Raw genomic sequence first — 23550 nt, 5'->3', positions numbered from 1 at the left:
CAAGTTAAACTATTTATTTAAAACATAAAATGTTTTCAATACTAATATGATCACTATAAGATAAAAAGGCAAAAAAGGCATTTTCTCAAAATTGATTCCTTTAGAATTCTTTTTGATGTCATTTCTAATATACCAGATACTACTACCGCTTCAGAAACAAATGGCGCTCTGAGAGAGAAGAAGCGGCGCAAGAAACTTATTTTGCACTATTTTTAATAAAATATACAATATTTTACTCTCATTGCTATTGCTATAAAATAATCATAATCTAGTATCAGATTACTACTATCACTTAGATATTCAGCTGTGGAGTAGAAGGATTTACGACAGAGCCATTTTTTAATAGAACATTTAAATTTATTTATAGATAATGCCTGAACAATGGCTGGGACTTTATAATAAAAGTGTATACATTTACCCTTAAAGCATGTATCTTATGTCTTATAAGATGTTGTTAGGTTATCTAATTATGTATTAACTTAAGACAGAAGGACTCTTAAGTAGGGACTGAATAAATTGACTTATAGAAAGCATGACATATATCTCACATTTTATACTGTAGAAGAACTGAGTTGCGAGACTGTGATGCTTTTACAAGTTATCGTGTTTGTAGCATTTATTTAGTTACTCACGGTTTGTGGGAGTTGGTACCAAACAGATTCGGGTTAGGTTAGTGAAGTGAGTCGCTACATTCACCCTGATGAAGAACCTCCGAATGGTCCAAAACTAGTTGCTACCAACTCCCACAAACCGTGAGTAATTTCTCCTAGCGTAAATTGTAATTTACGAGGTCGAAAGCACGACTCAAATCGAGAAAGCATCCGTAAACAGATGTCGCTCTGCTGACGTAATGGTAAATGGTTGCATGAAGACAGAAAATTGCTGAATCCGTCGAGAGACCGGGTCGGAAACCAAACTGAGCATCATTTACCTCGATGCCTTCCTTCAGACCTCGATGAATCATACTTTCCAGTATTTTCCCTATCACAGTACCAAGCGAAATCGGTCTGTAGTGAGTAGACGTTTTAAACAAGTAAAGTTTATGATGTCTGATCAAATTTAATTCAAGAAAAAAAAAATTAAAGATTGTAAAATAAGACCTAAAACTTTTCTGAATCATACCGAGTATTTAATAAATAGTAATGTATCTGTTCGATCGAATGTGAAAATGACGGTTGTGGATGGAAGTAACCGCTAAAGTTATATTTTCTAACTACCCTCATCTTCTCAAAATGACAGCTGTTAACGCCCAAAGGCTTATGCGAACGATAGACACGATTTGAGAGTCCGCGTCCGACCACTGCGAAGAAGAGGTGCTGCCAGTTTGTATTTTAAAAAACCCCTTGTTCTATTGTTGCGTCTTACGTAACGGTTTCGATTCATAAGTCTCCTTTTAACGTCCGTGACGAACTTCGCCTGAGCTACGAGTGCCGTGCATCGAGCTGGAAGTTAAAGTGCTGGATCCGAGGCAGGAAGAGGCGAGGAAATTTAAGGTTAGTGGTCACTATCTTTGTCCCGATTTTGCACATTGAGGAAGGGGTCTAAGAGGACTCACATTAATTCCTCAATTATAAAATAATAAAGTACAGTCAAATAATTATTTATATCGAATTACCAGCGTTAGTTATAATACACAACAGTATCATTGTAGCGAAAATAACTACCAATAGCTCTACGATATTTTTACTACAGAAATAAACGGCAAATCATCTCAATTACTCAGGAAACAACTCATCCCTTCGATGGCTAATCTCCAGAGTAACTATGATGCGTATTCCATGAACACATCTAATTCGTAAATAGATCTCTGCGCGATACGGCTTCTATGGTTATCAATCATTGGTCCGCGGCTACCCAGGTGGTTTATATTATTAACTGAAGTGGTAACCTTTGGAAGTAACCTTGCTCACTCGAGTGGATCGTTGAGAATTATTGGCATATCATTCGAAAAGATTCATTGCTGAACTATATTCTATCTTATAGCTAAAACAAATACAAGTAATTTATACTGACGAAGCAAGGCCGGATTGGTCTTGAAGATTTTTGGTTTTGTTATTAGTTCTCCCAGTTTAGCTGATGATAATTGATACGCCCTGCCCATAAAAATGCAGTGCCGCTCAGGATTCTTGACAAACTTTAAAAATTCTAAACGGCTCTACAATTGCGCTCGTCACCTTGAGACATAAGATGTTAAGTCTCATTTGATCAGTAATTTCACCTGCTACGGCACCCTTCAGACCGAAACACATTAATGCTTACACATTTCTGTTTCACGGCAGAAATAGCCGCCGTTCTGGTACCCATAATCTAGCCGGCATCCTGTGCAAAGGAGCTGCCCACTGGTATATGCAAAACAATCATAATATAATGTCTGTCATGGTTTTCGCTGCGTTCGTCTGAAATGATTTTTCTCCAACTTACTTTACGAACCCGGCGGAAAAAACATTTAAATTTTTCGAATTAGTATGCATATTATAATGGCCAAACTAAAGCAAAATCTGTATATTATGTATCATAACTGTATAATATATATTTTCTTTTTTGTAATTATTTCAATGCGTTTTTTTAAACCTAAACCCTAATATTGTTGTTTTGTTGCTTTTTTGATGACTTATAATTGTTATCTAAGCTGTATTTAAGTTTGTGTTGGAAACTTTAAATATATTACATATTTTGTATTCATTATTTATGAATTGAATAAACTTGGCTAAGTCAAGTTAGTAAGTCTTTTGTGGGGCGAAGTATATGCTTTTACAACAAGATCGCAGAAAATGTTCAAAACAAATGTATTACTATATTCAAAAGAATTGTTAAAAACATTTGTGTGGTAAAGGTTACTATAACATAAATGACTTTCTTAATGATACCACAGATTGGGAATTAAATAATAAATCGTATTGTATTACTTTGTAAACATATTTTTAAAAAGCCCACTGAGTTTATTGCGCCCGTTCTTCTCAGGTCAGAGGCATTCTTTTTGGAATGGGTGGTAGTTTTTGACTTTCAATAAGACGTGATGTCACATCCTATTTTGAATAAAAATATTTGAATTTGAATATGTTTAGGTTACGCGTTGCATAACAATTTAATAATGTATAAGTACCAGAAATTTTAGCTAGGGACGGTTAGTAGTAGCATCGTAGTATTAATGCATGAGGTCAGGTCTGGTCAGGATTGGTTTTCTAGCAAGTTAGGCACTGTGGATGTAACTAGTCGTAGTTGAGCTTTGGAATAAGCGAATATTTCTTACCGCAGGTATTTTGCATCGAGCGCAAGGAAACATTTTATGAGTGGGTGTTCAATAGAAGTTTGGTTATAAAATAACGGAACCAAATTAAACTAAATTAACTTTAACACTAGTGCTATATTTATTTAGGTTCATTACGAGGTAAGCACTGCCTAATTGCCTATATCATATGCACGTCCCTGCATGAGGTGTTTAACTATAAATTAGTTATACACTTATTAATAGTTATGTATACTTTTGTTGCTTTTTTTATAAGTTTTGTTGTAAAACTAGCTGACCCGGCAAACGTTGTTTTGTCATACAAATTATTTTTCGAGTTAGACCGTTTCTGGGACATTGCAACAATAGTTTAACTGGGACTAAAATAAACGTAGCCTAAGTTACTCCTTATTACATCAGCTACCTGCCAATAAAAGTCCCGTCAAAATCGGTCCAGCCATTTCAGAGATTAGCCGGTAGAAACAGACAGACAGACTGACAGACAAAAATTGTTAAAAATTCTATTTTGATGTATGTGCCCTATATATTCATATATATGTAGTAAAAAATATTACAAACAGACACTCCAATTTTATTTATATGTATAGATGCATAGATAATAGGACATTCGCAAATAAGATGGCTTTCTATTAATAACAGTATTGTCAAAATCTGTTCAGTAGATCCATAGATTAACTCCTATAACCTCACAAACCTCTTTATACTATTAGTATAGATAATCTAAGCATAAAAGTGGTCTTTGTAAAGACATAAAAGATGGAAAGGTTCAAATCATAACCTACTTATCTTCTTTACAATATAATATTGTAAAGTATTTTCACGACAATTCTAAGCTCGACAATAATATTCTAGCTCTCAGCTTAAATAAATGTGAATCAAATGTGTATTAACTAAAACGAAACTATGTTAATGATTGCAGAGAAATTATTGCTGTCCTCGCTCAAGTTTGGGGTGTAGAGTACAGGAAATAGCGGGCAGTTTAAAGGGTTTCGTTGATTTATGTAAAAGGGTGTATTGAAAGAAATAAAGAAGAAATAAATATATTTATTTGCAACATACACAATATTTACATGTGTCATAATGATCATGTGTAATCATAATAATACAGAACCAACTTAAACATGCTTTTGAGCTTGCACAGGAGACAACTAAGAGCCGTCACGGGGTTCCTAGGGGGCACCTAGCTAGAATGGGTCTCTGTCAATCAAACCTGCGCAGGTTCTGCTGCGAAGCCGCTGAAAAACTCATACATATCCTTCTGGAATGCGAGGCAATTGCCAGAATCAGGCTGGGGTTTCTTAAAATACCTTACCTCAAAGCAGAGGATGTGCTCTGCCAAAGGAATAGGAAAGGAATAGGTCTTGAGAATACAATTTAAATCCCGGCATCCGTTTCCTTGTCAGTAGCCTCGATTTTTCCACAACTCATTGTTTTTTAGACATAGGGTTGGCGCGATAGCGCAAGCAGGGCGCACAATAGATCCTAGGATTTAAGTGCATCCAAATCCCCTACTCATAATTAAAAATAATTTAAAAAAACATAAACAAAATCAATTATACTTTGAAGTGTTTGTCACGAATAGATCATACTTCATCGTAATGCTGATTACTATTGCAACCAGCGCTTATCTGCCAGTGGGACCAATAAAGGACACCACACACGAACGCCAAAAGCAGGTGACGCCTTCGTAAAATAAAATAGACATTAAAACACATTTATGTCGGAATTAAGGAAAATATTATTCAATTATTTCACGAAAGAAAGTAAAAAATCTTTAAGTAGAAATTAGTCGCGATTGATAGGCGATCCAAGTGGGAAGAGGCGGGGCGGTGGAGAATGAGATTATTACGGAGACTATTATGGGTAATGTTCTACTTACTGACCGTGTGCTCCAGGCACTTTGCCGTAACTATTAACTTGGTATAGAATACCCTCATTTCTTCGTTTAGTTCTAGATTTTCAACCTAAGACAAACCCACTATTTCTTCTCAAAATAGGATTCAAAATCACTTATTGAACGTCATAAACCCATTCGAAATAGACTGCTTCAGACGTGGGAAGAACGGGGAGCAAGAAACTCGGCGGGCTTTTTTTTAATAAAAATATGGATTACAATGTAATATTGTACAATAAACATTAAAGAGCCTGAGGGTGTCCGTTTCACTCTCAGTCTGTGGTATCGTCAATTAAATAATTTAGGTTATAATAACCTTTTTCAGACAAACGTTTTTTTTTTTTATTTAGTAACACATTTGTTTTGTATATTTGCTGGGATCATATTCTAAAAGGATATACATTGCCCAATAAAAGACTAACTAAGTCCACTTAACCGAGTAGTAGGCATAACAAGCTTATGTTTCTAATAGAGCTATTTATTTGAATTAATTTATATCAGCTATCTGAAATGGCAGTGGAAAGCAAATGCGTTAAGAAGAAGACAGGAAAAATACACTAAGTAATAACCGAACACAACCGAACGGAACACTATTATAATAACCGAATGGTGTCCATGGGATGGTAGTAGAAGAAAAGGAGAAATGACATTTGAGAAGACTCGCTCGGCCAAAATGAATGCAAATAGAAACAGACAATCAAAAGAAATACTTTTTGAAATAAATTAACTTAACAAAGGCAATTTAAGATTTTAATAATGTATATATATATGTAATGAAAATGGTCTTTGTTTGAGGCTCTTTCACAGCGCAGGCCTAATCCACTGATCGTATCGACACGAAACTACCACCATTCGATGCGAAATTTATCCTAGATTTTTCGAATTCCAACGTTCCTTCATTAACTTATTTCCTATTTAAATGTGCCCAGCGATGCGGGCGGGAACAGCTAGTAAGTAATAATTAATATGTTAAGTCTTTTACCCTAAGGTAAACGACTTCTTCATAGGTCTTGGTTAACAATGTTCTTGTCTGGTTCTGCGCAGGCCCCTGTATAATATTTTATTAAGTAGGATAAGTTATTCTATGTTTTAAAAGATGGGCTGGAAGTTTCTTATTAGTTCTCGTCCCCATGTCAGAACAAGTTCGAACAAAGATCAGACACTAAAAGTAGCATAGATTGAGTTTAAAATCATAAGGTCATCCAACTACAAGGGTCTATATATTCTATGAACGGTGGCTTACAATATCGATATTCATTAATATCGAACATATCGTAATAACATTATCGAATAAAACATTCCTGGAATGTGAGACTAAATGATCGACCTGCCGAGAAATTCCATCTGCCGTAAACCCTGAGTTAACATAGATGAAAAAAAATCCAATACAACAGTGGGAGGCTTCTTTGCACTGGATAGCGGCTATACAGGTAACACATCGCAACGGCGCCTTTTTTTAAAACAAATGTCACACAAAAATTTTACTATCAATTAAATTATTTAATTTTGTTTGTAAAAGTTCTCCGCTTATCACTTGTACCATTTCCTCAAAACCGCTCGCACCTGGGACCACGTCATAGTGCGACATATGGTGTTATTTCAGACTGGACATATGCTGGACTCGTTATTCTTCATTGCAACACTCTGTCAATTTCCTAAATCTGTGTCATTATAATTAGATATATGATGTGAATGACAAATCGAATGTCATTCATTTCTAAAGGCCACTATCCCAAGATATCGCCAAAATAGCGCATTATTGAAACCATTTCTTGTCGGTTTATATAAAGCGTATTATACCTTTACAAAAAATAAATATATATCTACAGAATACGAGTCCAAAACTCAGTTTTTCTTTACATTTCTATTTTTTATACACAGTGCGAAAAAAATCACCAAAATACTCCTAACTATTACAGTTGGAGCCATGCTAATCATTAATCTGGATAAAAATTGTAGGAAAATTTATTAATTGTACTCCAATACTATGTCACATGACATAATTTTGTTCGTTTTTAATTCTAATAAAATCTAATTCTGAATAAAAGCTATGGTTATATTGTTCTAGAGAGGTAACGTAGCTCCGATCGATTCCTCAATGCCATTGGTTCGGTCATCCCCAACTATCATCCGCATATATGGACCGCGTCCGCATCTATGCGTGTGTCTACAGGTCCCATAGTGGTAACGCAGAAACCGATCATCTCATGGGCTGCGTTCAAGCGGCAATTGACGACGTGCTTGCACAGATCCCCTCCGCTGAAATCGTAGTCTTGGGTGATTTCAACGGTCACAATGCCGAATGGCTTGGATCACGTACCACAGACTACGCAGGGCGATCTGCGCATAATTTTGCATTGGCGTATGGTCTGTCCCAATTGGTCGAGTCGCCAGTTGGATCTTCTGCTGACTACACATCCCGATGGTTACCAGGTCTTTGTCGACGCCCCTCTCGGAACGTCCGACCAGGACAGGTCAGGAGTGTAGTGCCTATCCGACGCCAACGTCGCAGACCACCAGCGAACCGCCGCGTATGGCACTACAAGACAGCAGATTGGGATAGGATGCGTTCCTTTTTTGCATCCTACCCTTGGGACAGGGTTTGTTTCCCTTCAGATGATCCTAGTGCCTGCGCCATTGCAGTAGCCGATGTGATACTACAGGGTATGGATATTTTTATACCAAACTCTGTAGTCCATCGGTGGTAGATCACAGCTCTGGTTCGATGCGTCAGTTAAAGCAGCATCTGACTGCAAAAAACAGGCGTATCGAGCTTGGGTTGCGGCGCTGGGCACAAAGGATCCGAACTGCATAGTTCTTAAGAGGAAATACAACCGTGCCTCCAGATTTTTTAAGCGACAAATCGCCCGTGCAAAATCAAAACACGTCGTCAAAATCGGCGAGCATCTTTCCAGTTACCCGACCGGAACACGCAAGTTCTGGTCGTTGTCGAAAGCTGCTCTTGGTAACTTCAGCTAGCCGTCCATGCCGCCGTTGCACATGAGGAATGACACCCTGGCCCATACGGCAAAAGTGAAAGCCGATCTCTTGTGCACTCTTTTCGCCTCCAACTCGACTCTTGACGACAACGGAAAAACACCGCCGACCATCCCGCGGTGTCAGATCTCTATGCCTGAAGTACAGTTCAGACAGAAAACTGTTAGGCGAGCTCTGTTTTCGTTGGACGTCAGGAAGACGAGCAGGCCAGATGGCATTTCTCCAATCGTGCTTAGAACGTGTGCCCCTGAGTTGACGCCGGTGCTAACGCGCTTATTCCGGCACTCTTATTCTAAAGGCGTAGTCCCTGACTCATGGAAGTCAGCCCTTGTCCATCCGATCCAAAAAAAGGAGACAGTTCGGTTCCGGCAAACTACAGGCCTATTGCTATTACCTCCCTGCTCTCCAAAATCATGGAGAGCATAATTAGCCGTCAGCTCTTGGTATACCTAGGGGGTCACCAGTTGATCAACGACCGACAATACGGGTTTCGCCATGGTCGGTCGGTAGGTGATCTTCTTGTATACCTAACACATAGATGAGCTGCGGCTATTGAAAGCAAGGGGGAAGGCCTGGCAGTTAGCCTGGATATAGCGAAGGCCTTTGATCGTGTATGGCACAAGGCGCTCCTCTCCAAACTTAAATCATTTGGGCTTCCCGAGAGCTTGTGCAAGTGGACCTCCAGCTTCCTCACTGGGCGCAGCATACAGGTCGTTGTCGACGGATATTGCTCGAACCCGAAGCCCATGAATGCTGGAGTCCCCCAAGGCTGTGTGCTGTCTCCCACGCTGTTTCTTCTGCATATCAATGATATGTTGGACACCTCCAACATTCATTGCTATGCGGATGACAGCACTGGTGATGCCGTATATACGGGCCATGCAGGTCTCTCTCGGGAAATCGTCGACCAGTGCCGGGAGAAACTTGTGTCTTCTATCGAGTCCTCTCTTGAGAAGGTCGCGGAATGGGGAAAATTGAACCTTGTCCAATTAAACCCCCAGAAGACTCAAGTTTGCGCGTTTACCACTAAAAAAACCCCATTTGTCGTATCACCGCTCTTCGACAACACCAATGCCTCGCCTAGTATCGGAATACTGGGTCTCGAAATTTCGAGCGATTGCCAATTTCGTGGTCATCTGGAAGGCAAAGCCAAATTGGCTTCAAAGAAACTGGGCGTCATTAATAGAGGACGGCAATACTTCAAGCCGGCCCACGGTCATCTCTGGTCTGGTGCACCCCAGTATCAGCTCGATCCATTTGACCGCGTGCAACGCAGAGCAGCTCGAATTGTCGGGGTCCCAGTGCTCTGTGAACGGCTGAATCACTTGGCGTTGCGTAGAGACGTCGCTTCATTGTGTGTCTTCTACCGCATTTATCACGGGGAGTGTTCCGAAGAGCTGTTTAACCTGATTCCTGCCGCCGAATTCCACCTTCGCACGACACGCCACAAGTTAGGATATGTGGCGGTCCTCCACAGTGCGGTTTTCAAGGAGCTTTCTTCCACGTACTACAAAGCTGTGGAATGAGCTTCCTTGTGCGGTGTTTCCGGGACGATACGACATGGGTACCTTCAAAAAAAGCGCGTACACCTTCCTTAAAGGCCGGCAACGCTCCTGTGATTCCTCTGGTGTTGCAAGAGATTGTGGGCGGCGGTGATCACTTAACATCAGGTGACCCGTACGCTCGTTTGTCCTCCTATTCCATAAAAAAAAATCATCAAAAATGAAATGTAGATCAATTGATACATCTTGATAAGATGATATTTTATAGTATGGCGACAATTATACCGAACACCGACATTATACCGAAGATATCCGAGATGTCAGCCTGTACGAGATTAGTATGGCCTTAAAGCAGTAATTACAATCTGTGCTTAAAGCCCCTCCAGAAGCAATTCAATTCCGTCATCCTCGAGGGCAAAACACCGCAAGCATGGCACAGAAGTATAGCGGTGCTGTTCTTGAAAAAGGATGATAAAACGCTTTTGAATAACCTTAGTTCCATAACACTTCTGAGCTATGGCTCAGAAGTGTTATGGAACTATTATATGTAATATGTAACCTATTTTCTAGAGTTATAACGAATCGTCTCGTTCTCATTGTTGACGGTTACATCTACCTTGGAGAAACAATAAGAACCCAGATAATGTTCAAAACAAATGTATAACGAAATTTAAACAAAATAATTTTAATTTTAATATATCACTTTGTAACCATATTTTTTACGAAAAAAAGGAGTCCCTGAGTTTTTTGCGCCCGTTCTTCTCAGGTCTGAGGCATATTTTTTGGAATTGGTAGTCGTCTTTGACTTTCTGACTGTCTTGAATAAAAATATTTCAATTTGAATTTGAATCCAGTTAGGCAGGTCCAATTTCACGAATGATGTCACTCGTCGAATCCAACTCGGATGGGCAGCGTGAAACAGGATGCTCCGTAAAATCTCGTCAAAAAACCACAGTGTCTGAAGACGAAAGCTTTTAACCAGTGTGAGTTTCCAGTGATTACTACGGGGAATATTAACTAACTATGGGGCTGATAAGAAAGCTCATGGTCGCTCAGAGGGCTATGCTCGGAGTTTCCCCATCAGAAAAGAGGAGATCCGTAGGAGAACCAAAGTTACCGCCATAGCCCAAATGATTGCGAAACTATAGTGGCAGTGGGCAGGGCACATAGTTTGACGGACAGATGGCTGTTGGGGCAGTAAAATCGTCGAATGGCGACCACGTACCGGAAGACGCAGATGAAACCTTCACTTTCTTTGAAATATGTGTAAATGAAAAAACAAAAGTTTTTTCGTTAAAGACTTTCACTTTGCCGATTTTCAGACATATAAACTTATAATGTCTACTACTCGACTAAGTCTAGTTAGTAAGTCTTTTCCCAGAAAATGTTCAAAACAAAAGTATTACGTTATTCAAAAGAATTGTTAAAAAACCTTTCTGTGGTAGAGGTTACTATAACATAAATGACTTTCTTAATGATACCACAGATTGGGAATAGAGCGACTGCCCTCAGGCTATTATATAATAAATTTTATTGTGCAGTATTACTTTGTAAACATATTTTTTGATGAGAAAAAAAAAGCCCGCTGAGTTTGTTACGTCCATTCTTCTCAGGTCTGAGTCATTCTTTTTGGAATGGGTGGTAGTTTTTGACTTTCAATAAGTGATGTCACATCCTATTTTGAATAAAAATATTTGAATTTGAATTCCAAAAATGTTTAAAAACAGTACGTTCTAATAAACCCCTTTGACATTTGTACAGTATTATTGTATTGCAGGATTATCAAACAATTTTGTGTTTTACAAGACCAATGAAAATGTAACAATATCGATGTACTAGTTCAGAGATAAAGAGAGCATATCGGAGAGCTTATGCTAGCGTGAATAATATATGTTTGAAATGCCGCAAAGGAGAAAACTCTCCGTAGTTTTATCTTCAGGAAGCGCAGAAATCTCTTGTTGCAGTATAGCGTTGTTACAATAAAGCCTTAGATATTATTAACGTCTAGAATCTAGATAGAGCCGGAGAGAGAGAGAGTCGTGTTTATTATTTTAGTGAAATGACAGCTACGTTTCACACTCGCGATACGTCAGTCACTTTGTTTTAGTATGCGTGTGTTGTTGAAAATATAGGTTAACTATTCGCCGCTATTTTTCAATGTGTTCACAACTGTCACAGTCTATCTGGATGTACACATTATTACAAGAATAAAGCTTTAATACTTGTGAGCTTGAAGAGCTCAAACAAAACGAAAATTGCATTTTTGAGCTCGAAGAGCCCGACGGGACATTCGTGATATTTGAAAGGCAAGTTTTACGCAAAAATCTATTGTAAAAAATACTGTTATAATTACGCACGTCTTAATCCTTTTAAAAGTATTTTATTTATACGGGAATAACTTTACTACTTTCATCCAAAATGCCGATATACTGGAGTTGATAGATTGCCATTTCGTTACCAAGAGAAGTTAAAATCAAATACTATCCAGTGGTATAAGCATGTATTAATGTTATCTCTGTGTTATACATGATCTCAATTTTGATTACTGATTTCAAAAACATTCCAAAAGTATTTCAAGAAATCGCCATCCTTTTAAATTGGTAGTATTAAGAAATGGTAATAATAATCAAACATTTTATACTGTTAATAATGACAGTATGATATAAACATTTTACTGAACCGTCTGAACTGAAAATTTCCCCGAAATGTCAAAAAATTATCAAGATATATAATTTCTCAACTAGATATTATATTCTTGATTTTATTTTTCATAAGCTTTATTCTTCTCTTGACTAATTGAAGTAAAATTGAGAACATAAGTATGGTAGCGGTGATAGTAATGTCTTTCATAGCGGTTGATTTCAACCTGTATCATCCTAGTAACATGTACAAGGACTTCATATGCAGTTTAGATGTTTAATGTAAATTTTGCATCGGATACAGCGATTCCGTTGATTGAGTCTTTGGACACCAAATTAAATTTGAAAATGTGCAGCAGTCGCACTGTATCATCAACAAGATCAAAAACCGTAATTGACGCAGTATTCCAAAGATATATATATATATATATATATGGATATATACATATTTATTTATTTATAATCGCTTATAAAATGCTAACAGAATACCTTTATTTATTTATGGTGTATGTGGATGATGCAGCTACTGTACTCAATAACTTTTGTTACTTACTTACTCGTGTAAGACATTGACTATTTGACGTTTGAGTGTGTCTGTTGCATCATTTTACATTTTACATATTATATTGTAATTTGAAATGGTTTGTAAATCGATGTACTTAAATGTAAATCTTGATATAAAAGAGTGTCAATGAGTTTCTTGCTACTTCTTCTCATTAGCTCAACCCTTTACGAAGTAGCGGTAGATTCAATAAGAAAAATATTTTATTTTTTTTTGACATTCATAAGTGTCATTTCCGTGACCTACGCGAAGAAACTGATTTTGATTTGATTTGATTTATTGACCATATTAAGACCAAAGTATTTATTTCATACTTCAGTTACCATATTCGCATCTTGTATCATTTATCGAAGATGTAAGCTCTGTGTCTGAATATATCTATGTAATTTAAACGAATACAATGTAAAATAATTATCAAACTTTGTGGCACTATGATCATAACTAAAACCTACAATTATCCTGTTCCCGAAATTACACATTCGTCTATCTTAAAGCCAAATTTTTTGAAGGTTTTTTTTTAATGAAAATAAGGGACGGGACTAGCAGGACGCACAGCTGATGGTAATGGAAACGCCCTGCCCATTATAGTGCAGTGCCGCTGAGAATTCTTGAAAAATCCTAAAAATTCTTAGCGGCTCTACAACTGCGCTGGTCACCTTGAGACATACGATGCTAGGTCTCATTTGCCCAGTAATTTCACTAGCTGCGGCGCCCTTCAGACCGAAACACAATTATTCTAACACATTACTGCTTCACGGCAGAAATAGGCGCCGTTGTGGTATCCATAATCTAGCCGCCATCCTGTGCAAAAGAGCCTCCCACTTGTTAAAGGTTTCTTTTCTACCACGCGTGTTGTAGCACACATGTTTTTTTTTAATAATATAACGTCTCGACCTTGAAAGTAAAAATGTATTATAAATGTAATCAATTATGTATTAGCTTCCCATATATTTCGTAATACTTTATCATCCTATTTCCTGTATAATAGAATAAATTAAACACAGTAATATGATTCCAAACAAACGTTATCAAATGACAAAATAAATTCTCATAACGGGCAAGTTCCGAACTTTTATAACTGTTTATTTTTTATTTGTTTACTCACTGTGTCTAGGCTTTTAGGTTTTTATACCATTAAGGCCATGTGTCAATAGAATTGGTAGTATGTCAGTACATCCATTGTTTGGAAGGATTCTTTCCACAGGTTCAGTTTTTTTGTAACGTTTGTAGCAAAGTAATGTCCAAGCAGTATTGTGTTTCGCTAATTATAGGGCCAAATACCACAGTGTCTGACGACGAAGGTATTCAACGAGTGTGTGGTACCAGTGATGGAATGGGATATATATAGATTGCAATGAAGAGGGCTATGCTCGGAGTTTCCCTGCGAGATCGAATCAAAAATGAGTAGATCCATAGGAAAACCAAAATCACCGACATAGCCCAAATGATAGCGAAACTGAGGTGGCAGTGGGCAGGGCACATAGTTCGAGGGAGAGATGGCTGTTGGGGCAGTAAGGTTCTCAAATGGCGACCGTGTACCGGAAGACGCAGTGTTGAAGGGCCCCCATAAGATGGACCCATATTCTGGTCAAGATCGCTGGAATAGGTTGAATGAGCACAGGACTGATTGTCTTGGAGATCTTAGGGGGAGTCCTTTGTCCAGCAGTGGACGTCTTCCGGGTGATATGATGATGATGATGATAAATTTTAAGGCGCCGTAGCTAGCCAAATTACTGCGCTAATCAGACTTAAGATACTCGTATTATGGCTTAATCTAACGAGTCTTGTACATAGTTCGGAATACAACCAAGAATCCTGAGTGGCACTGTATAGTGATTGGAAGGCGTATCACTTACTATCACGTGAATCTTAATGATATTTAATTGTAAAATTCTTAATGATACCACAGATTGAAAATGGTGGTCAGACTATTTAAATTATAAATTCGATTCTATCGAAATTTTATAAAAAAAGCCCGCTAAGTTTATTGTGCCCGTTCTTCTCAGGTTCAAGACATTCATTTGTGTATGGGTAGTAATTTTTGACCATGTGATTTCATATTTAATTTTAAATTAACACTTTTTGATTATAATTTGGATAACTGGCTCTTCTCGTCACTGTTTGTCGTAAAATAAACCACAAAGCTAGTAGAGAAGTAAGAACAGAAATTATGCAACGTTTCCCTATAAATTTTATAAAAATAGGTAAACTGCACTAAGTCTTACCCATCATCGTAAACACCAAAGATTGAGCATGGTGCTCATTTTTTAATTTATACCAAAATTTTTGAGCGATCTTACCAACTGAGCCAACCGTCGAGCGATCACGTCCCGTCTCTTACTGTGGACTTGTGATCGTAGGGCGCGGCTGCACAAGGCGGTGGGCAAGTCCGCAGTAATAGCCTAAACGCATGGTCGGATTTATGGTACGGCCAAACCATCGGATAATCCGGTGGGTGTAGGTGTGCGCCCGCACCAATTAGTCTGATACCAGAGCTATGATTCGGCTGGACCTAATCCGACTATGTGTTTAGGCTATAAGAGACGGGTTAGGCAGTTACCACGAACCCACTTCACTCCTGGTCCGAAACTAGTCGGTACCCACACGGATAAAACGTGAGTAAAGCCGTGTTAATAAACAACTTTATGCTGTAAAAAATACAGTGAGTGAACATTAAAAAATAGCGATTTCTTTTTCTCGCAAGCCACGTTCGGTAGTGGCGTCTTCTTGCCAAACTTTGTCGAGGCTTACAGCACGATCTATGAGATATGTGTTAGTATGAATATTTTAACTAATGCGCGGTTACCAATGCATTTCTTGAATATTTGCCATATCAGTTTTTCGACTAAATGTTTTGCTTTTTCGTTGAAATATGACGTTTTCTTTGCTGAGGGTTCATTCTAGTATCTATAGTCATAGTCAGAATAAAATATAGTTTAGAATTGTATCCTGTTGCGAAAAGTTCAAGAAAAATAGTTTTCGTATTCTTCATCTTGCAATGCTATAGATATTCTGAATTGGTACCTTGATATTAAAACTCCTCGAAACATAATTACTCAAATACAATTCAAATGTTTTTATTCAAAAAGTATATGAATTCGTTTAATATAATATTACAAAGTAAAAAACTACCACCCAATTGAAAATTTATAGCTCGGACCTGAGAAGAACGGGCGCAAGAAATTCATCGAGTTTCTTTTTTTTACACGTTTTTTATTAGCGTCACCTGTGTGTTTGTTTGTTTTTACATAATACGCGCGATTTTGACCCACTTTAAACGGCCAGATTTCGTGCAAACTTATATAGTTTTCATCTATCGTCTATAAGGTTGGAATTGATGCCAATTTTAAAATTCAACTTTAAAAATTTTCGAATACCAAAGAGAATTTTTAATTCAAAAATCCAAAAAATTGTTTAAAAAAACACACTTTTATAAATAAACCAAAATATTAGCGTGTTTTCAAATTTTTTTAACTTTATTTATTTCTAATAAATTTGCGATACAATCAGTCGTATAATTTAAATAGCCTGTCCATTTATGCTATGGTTACCTTTACCACATAAACGTCTTTTAACAGTACTTTAGTATTTCGTAAGACATCGCCCCGTAAAAGATTAATCAACTCGACTTAGCCGAGTGGTAGGCAGAATAACTTTATGTTTGTTCCTAGTGTTAACATTATGGTTATGACAGTTTCTAGCAAATTCACTTTAATGTGGGTTATGTACATACATAACATTATCAAGAATATAGTGAGAGGCAACAGTTAAGAAGTTTATTTATGTAAAATTTGCTCTCTATTATTCTTTAGGGCCTAGATTATAAATACCGCGAATAGCCCTGTTCTGTAGCACAAAGATCTATTTAAAAAAAGTAAAGATTAATATCAGCTGCATTGCCCCATAGAAATACACCATAGATCATAATACTTTAGTATTATGACGTAGTAATATTACTAATAATATAGTAGTAATACGAAAGTAAACTAGTCGCACCGTATCTATGTCAATTAATTGTCTAAGCCTTTTAACCGCCGTATGCTGCAGAACTAAGTCTATTTGCCAATCCTTCAACATGGAGGCCCCATTGCAATCTGGAGTCAAGAGTAATGCCAAGAAATATAGCAGATTCCACTAATTTTATCACCTCTTCATTCAACAAAACATTCGCATCTACATTTTCGACATTCGGCACAGTAGATTTTATAAATTTCGTTTTCTTGCTGTTTAGTATTAGGTTATTAGCGCGAACCCAGTACACGATATCAGATAGAATATCGTTTACATCATATATAAATTGTCATTGTTATCCGCAAACAATACTACTATGAGTTTCCTTCTTTATGGAAGATCATTTATGTAGATAAGAAGAAAGAAGGACGGTCCACGAATAAAGCCTTGTAGTACCCTCATAAAGGCAAAGTCAATTAAACTTTATTCAAATAGGCTTAAACTTAGCGTTTTCAATTACTGAATTTACCATATGTTCGTAAAAAATTGAGCTCGTGAGAAGAAATACAAGAAACTCAACGGCCACTCCATAAACAATACATAAAAAATTTGTTTGTGAGATGCTGCATCTAATATATGAGTCGTGTTTAAATAATATAAATTATTTCATGAAAAGTTATAAAGAATCGTATATTGGATGCATCAACGTTTCGAGCTTGAACTAATTGTTTGTGTAAGGATGCTTCGTGAACATAATGGTTGTGATTACTGTCACAATGAGTCCCATCCAGTCACATCCAACAAATACAATGATTTATTAACACTAACAGGTCAACCTGGCACCACAGTAGCATGAACCAGTCAACATTCCCGTTGCACATAGTTGAAGGAAGGAGACTTGCGGCATACTGGAGTTCCAGAAAATCTCCTGCCATTCACGTCAAACTTCTTAATTCTATTTTAATAATATTATTAACATTACCAAATAATAATAAAGTTCTTATTAAAAAAATTGAGTGTAAGAATAGCCTGTTATCATTTTTGTTCGGATCTGCTATCACAAGATGCAGTTGTCAAACGATTTGTTCTTTCTTTATAATATCAAATAACATATTTGTATCCAAGACATGTTGATTTCTGTCTCACAATAATATTATGTAGAAGAATATCTGTGCGTTTGTCATGCGACAAAAATTAACTTCAATCCTTGTTACAATGCCAAGAAAGAAGCCAATCATCAAATTATGAAGTGTGAATATTAGACACAATACAATCGTGATCCACGGAACATGTTTTGACAGCCGTTGACAGCATCTGTCAGTTTTGACAGCCCGCGCGCGGGAAAAGCTTTTAAGCCGCCATCAAGTTTTATTACCCATACATCATTTTCATAAATCAGTGCACGCTCCCGATTTATTGACGTTTTGATGGCGCTCATGGGTTATTTCTGTAAATAAAATAAAACGTCTGTCTACTTGTGTGTCAAAATTGCGGTCGTAATGTCTCTATTATGGATTGGATTTCGTCCAATAGTAGCCAGTTAAACTGAGTATATAAATCTCCTAAGGACTCGCATTATAAACAATATTGGAAATGTTAAATTATTTTTAAGCCACCGAACTTGTAACGAACAATCTAGGCTGACAACATTGATGTTGTGGTAAAACTGACCACTTACCGAAAATTGAGTATTAAGTTCTTCCCCAGATAAAATAATTTTTATTTATTTATTCATGTATAGGAAACAAACAGTATTACAAAAATAAGTATTAACAGAACTTAAAAATCACACGTTTACGATTGAATTTTTCAAAAATTATGCGATACTTTTTGTTAAAAGGTAACGATATAACCACAAATCAAAAGTTGCACAAATTATCAAATAATCACTAAGCCATATAAGTTACACTATATTATACACTCCTATTATACAATACTACACTTAACTAATTACAATAAGTATAGGATTCAGAAAAAATATATTTAAGAATCATCATCATCAGCCAAAAGACGTCCACTGCTGGACAAAGGCCTCCCCCAAAGATTTCCACGACGATCGGTCCTGCGCTGCCCTCATCCAACATATTCCGGCGATCTTGACCAGTACGCCGGTCCATCTTGCCCCCACAAGATGGACCGACAATCTGGTCTCAAATCAACGTGGTCGCCATTCGAGGACTTTACTGCCCCAACAGCCATCTGTCCGTCGTATGTGCCCTGCCCACTGCCACTACAGTTTCGCAATCATTTGGGCTATGTCAGTGATTTTGGTTCTCCTACGGATCTCCTCATTTCTGATTTAATCTCGCAGGGAAACTCCGAGCATAGCCCTCTCCATTGTCTTCTGAGCGACCTTGAGCTTTCCCATAATATAAAGAATGGGGTTTAAAAAATTCAGTAATTACTTTAAATTATCACACTATTAATCGACTTGAAAAATATTAGAAACCAGTTTAAAAAAAGTGAAGTAAGAAAAATATAAATATGCTCAATGTAAAGAAGAAAATATTTTGTTAAGAACAGAGAGTTCGTTATATTGCGTTGTAATTTTTATTTTGCGCCCAGATAATGGGAAAGTGCTCCTCCTCGGTAACGACGGGAGGTGGTGAATGCTCTTACATACCAACGCAGCCTAAGTCTGCGTTGGTTATGTGGGGCTCACGTAAAACCTAAGTGCCTACCTAAACACTACCTGAGGATGGCTTTGGGCAAGTGCCCTCTAAGCCTTTATCGTAGGTGACCTTGGATCCACTTGGATAATGCATTGTAATAAACGAATTCTCCATACTTAATAAATTTATTGTGCATTTATTATTGTGTGTTTTATTAGTTTTTTCGGAATGAAAACTTCTTTTAGACTGAACCGATACATTCTGACCAAATATGGCTTGAATCGGCTGAGCTAATTTAAGCTCTAAAGGTTGATGCATCTAATATACGATAATTTATATCTTTACAGTTTATTTATGATTAATTTTAATGAATTAAAACGCTCTTAACTTTGAACATGATGAATATATTAGATGCAGAACCTTACTTATACTTTGTTTTGAATTACAGCCCTTGTTAAATACTTATTGAATTAAATAGCATGATCTCTACTCTTAAGCTCTTACAGCATCACGGCAGAAAAAGGCGCCCTTGTGGTATCCATAATCTAGCTGGCATCCTGTGCAATGAAGCCTCCCACTATTAAATGCCCTTAGTCGACTCTTACGACACCCTTCGGCCTAGGTCTTCCATATTCATTTCATGCCCCGGGGTAGCACAGTGCATGTTTTATATTTTTGTTGGTAAAAACAACAGAAAATGCTTAAAATAGAAGGTCAAAGTGGAAAAATCTGTGATCCTGTTGCAGAATAATATTTTATATACGACCAAGAAAAGTCTTAGTAACTTAAAGGAGTAATGGACAGTACAACTTTTTATATGGAAGAGGGGGACTAACGAGCGAATGGGTAACCACCGCCTACACTCAACTGCAACACCAAAGGAATCACAGGAGCGTTGCCGGCCTTTAAGGAAGTACGCGCTTTTTTAATTTACCCATGCCGTATCGTTCCTTGTATAAATATTAAGATTTTCTCTAATTTTAAGTAGCCTGTTTATTAAAAAAAAGCCCGCTGAGTTTCTTGCGCCCATTCTTCTCAGGTCTAAGGCAGTATTTTTGAATGGGTGGTAGTTTTTGACGTTCAATAAGTGATTTTAAATCCTATTTTGAATAAAAATGTTTGAATTTGAATTAATAATAATTTATTGAAACAGTAATTCGACAGATTAGCGTGAATATTACGTATATTACATATATATTTACCTTACATAATATTCCATTGAATCCACCAATTTCTTTTTTTCCTTTCATTCAGGCATTAACGGAAATGTTTGTTAGTTTAAAATAAAAAATTCCAATAGAGTTTTCAATATTTTCGAGCGGTTTATTTAAATAGATTAATTATCACCTATATTGTTTAGTTCTGCAAAATATTTGTGATCTTGCTGTGGCACACGGTCCACGTATAAATCAAATCAAATCAAAAATTACTTTATTCATGTAGGCCAAGGAAATTATACTTATCAAGGAAATGTCGAAATTTTTCTTTTCTTTTTCAGAAAAGGTTCGAGCTTTAATGAGGAGAAGTGCCAAGAAACTCATTGCAACTCTTTGAAATCATATTTTCAGCTTCAGATTTACAAATCATTTCTATGCAAAGTGATGCAACAAAAATAATATTTTTTTTTGTTGCATAATTTTACATATATCGTAATTTTCATCTCTTATCGCATTTATCACAGAGTGTGATCAGCGAAGTTCGGGTTGTTACCAGGAGCCGAATTCCAAACCGGATATTACGTCAAAATGCAAAATTACACCCACATCTAGTTGACGCCAGGCATTCTACAGCCAAGCGTTTTGCAAGAAATTTCTTGCCTCGTTACATTTCATTTTTTGAAGTCGGTTCTTTTAAACGTAGATTTTTTATTTTTTACTTTTAAGTGTCAGTTAATAATAATAAAATATAAACAACCAGAATAAAAACTCCTAAAAAAGCCGTACACAAAAAACAATTATACCATCGAGGTAAACAAATATTTTCATAAAAAATGTTCATAAAATTAAAACTACTGGGCCAAACTATGTAAAATGATTATGGGATTTGGCATCCATTCTGCATCGAAAAAAAAAACGTAAATCGGATCATAAATCTCAGAGTAATCGGTATATTGATAACCTCCTTCTTTTTGAAGTCGGTTAAAAAGTAATACGTTAGGTTAATTAAGAGATGTAGCCTAATACCAAATACTTTTTGAAGATCTGGCTTATCACTTACAAAAAGAAAGTTAAAATGCGATTAGAAATTAACTAGTTACAACTAACAAATCACAGACAATTAAAAAATAAGGACTCCGTGTCACCTTACATAGCAGTGATGCACCAACACAAGCCGGTAAACGTGTAAATACATAGCTCCACGCACACACTTACACTAATCCAAGCCGATCGGCCGCCATTGTGAGATTTACCATCGTCTGTGACAGATAAGTTTGCGTTGCAATGAAATATTTTAAAAATGCCGTCGTGCGTTGTGAAAAAGTGTCAAAACAATACTATAAAAGTATTTGTGGCTATATATGATTATTTAAGGGAGAAAAAATGTGTAACTGGTATCCCCCGTAACCGCACACACACTAGCATAAAGGTGCTTCACTTGCTAATATCACGGCGCGGAGTCCTTCTTTTTTTACTCGTCCGTGGTTCAAATAAAGAATTAAATAAAATCTTTCATCTATATAAAACAGATAATTAATTATAGATATAATTTAAAGGTTTTAAAATAAAATTTACATATAATATTGTCACATAATAGTGTCACATAGGGTTTAAGAAATTGATGAATTTACGTGAACATAAATATGTAAGTGTAATCTTATAAAACCATATTTGTTTTTTATTGTGTAAATTGAGTAAGAGCTGAATTTTTGATTTGAATCCACTCTGAGATATAAATGTGTAATAAGTTTTAATTAACTATTTGATGCTAAAAATCATATAGTTATCATCAGACTCCAACAGGAATCAAACCGACTTTCCAGAGTGTGTATGTTCGAAACAGCAAAGATTAAAAGTAATACAATTGTAAAAATATTTTAAATATATAATGTATTTATCAAAAAGCATGTAAAACAACATCAAACATAAATATTAGATTTTCAGAGTTCAATTAAATATTAATAAGTGAAGTTTGGGCGCCATTTTGAATATTTAGCAAATCCGCAGTGCCGTCCAATTTGTTAGTTTTTGGAGTATTGCTTAGGTACTAATACTTTATCTAGACCTTATTACATTCACGAACGCGTGCTAACACTGCACGCGCGCACTACAACTTAACTTTATAAATAGATTGCACATCGGCTCTGTATGTATTTAACGTAAGGAGCTTTTTCAGTGAGGCCGGCCAGTCGACGCGAACGTCTCGGCGCGCCGCTCGCGCCCTCACCCGACGCCACTCCCGCCAAAATAACTTGTCAAACTCGATTCGAAATTCGAATTTCAAACTTTTTAATTTCTCGGGCAGTGGCCGTCGCGGGAATAGTAGCGCGTAGACAGAGTAACCGAGGTTAAGTCAGTGAGTGTTGAGTTTATGCTAAATACTAAACGTTTGAGCTAATCACCGCGCGTAACCGTGTTTCAAAAATAAAACGTTGTTCGAAACCGGAGCACCTTGAAGGTTAATGACAAAAAGCGTGCATTTAACTGTGTCTACGCGGTCATCATAGCCTGGATAATCCTTTAATATGTATGTCATGTGAGTCATAAGAATACTGAACCCATAGCCTATACAGCCATTATAAGTAGTATTTAAAAAAAATACTAAGGAAATTGTCGATAACACGTCAATGATGCTGCAAACTGAATTTATCATCCATCGTGAGATCTAAGGTTTTGGTTACACGCAAAAAATACAGAATCCCCTAAAGGTAAAATTTGATACCCTGAAAACTATAGATATAACTTAACGGTACATTTGCGTTTTATTATTTACTATCTTTTAACGTCACGTCAAGCAAAAACTCATAAAACGTTTATCGGCCGCGTTCTATATTCAAATCTGCCCAATAAATCCCGCCCGAAAATCTCGAACATAATTACCCAAATTCTCTATGATAGAGTAATCGTGTGTCGAAACAATTCATAATGCTAATAGTTCATCGCACCGGCGGCGGCCGTTTGGACAATGTTGACCCATATTGCTGGACTA

The 23550-nt window shown here is 36.8% G+C and overlaps 1 protein-coding gene across 10 annotated transcripts in view; it reads left to right on the top strand.

Annotated features, from left to right (window-relative positions):
• LOC126964529 (innexin shaking-B) overlaps positions 1-23550 on the top strand; it is a 222763-nt gene that overhangs the window by 89974 nt on the left and 109239 nt on the right. For 2 of the 10 annotated variants that reach the window (XM_050807710.1, XM_050807714.1), the window contains exon 1: positions 22756-22917. The exons of 3 other annotated variants lie outside the window; for them this stretch is intronic. The gene's annotated coding sequence lies outside the window, so the exon portion shown is untranslated. Of the gene's footprint in view, positions 1-22755; positions 23098-23550 lie in introns of those variants that run through there. 5 more of the 10 variants (XM_050807713.1, XM_050807711.1, XM_050807716.1 and 2 more) reach the window with 4 other exon arrangements.

The sequence above is a fragment of the Leptidea sinapis genome, chromosome 5, assembly GCF_905404315.1.
Source record: "Leptidea sinapis chromosome 5, ilLepSina1.1, whole genome shotgun sequence".
Classification (NCBI taxonomy): Eukaryota; Metazoa; Arthropoda; class Insecta; order Lepidoptera; family Pieridae; genus Leptidea; species Leptidea sinapis.
The sequence above is the reverse complement of the archived record's forward strand: the minus strand, read 5'-3'. Positions and strand labels throughout refer to the sequence as shown.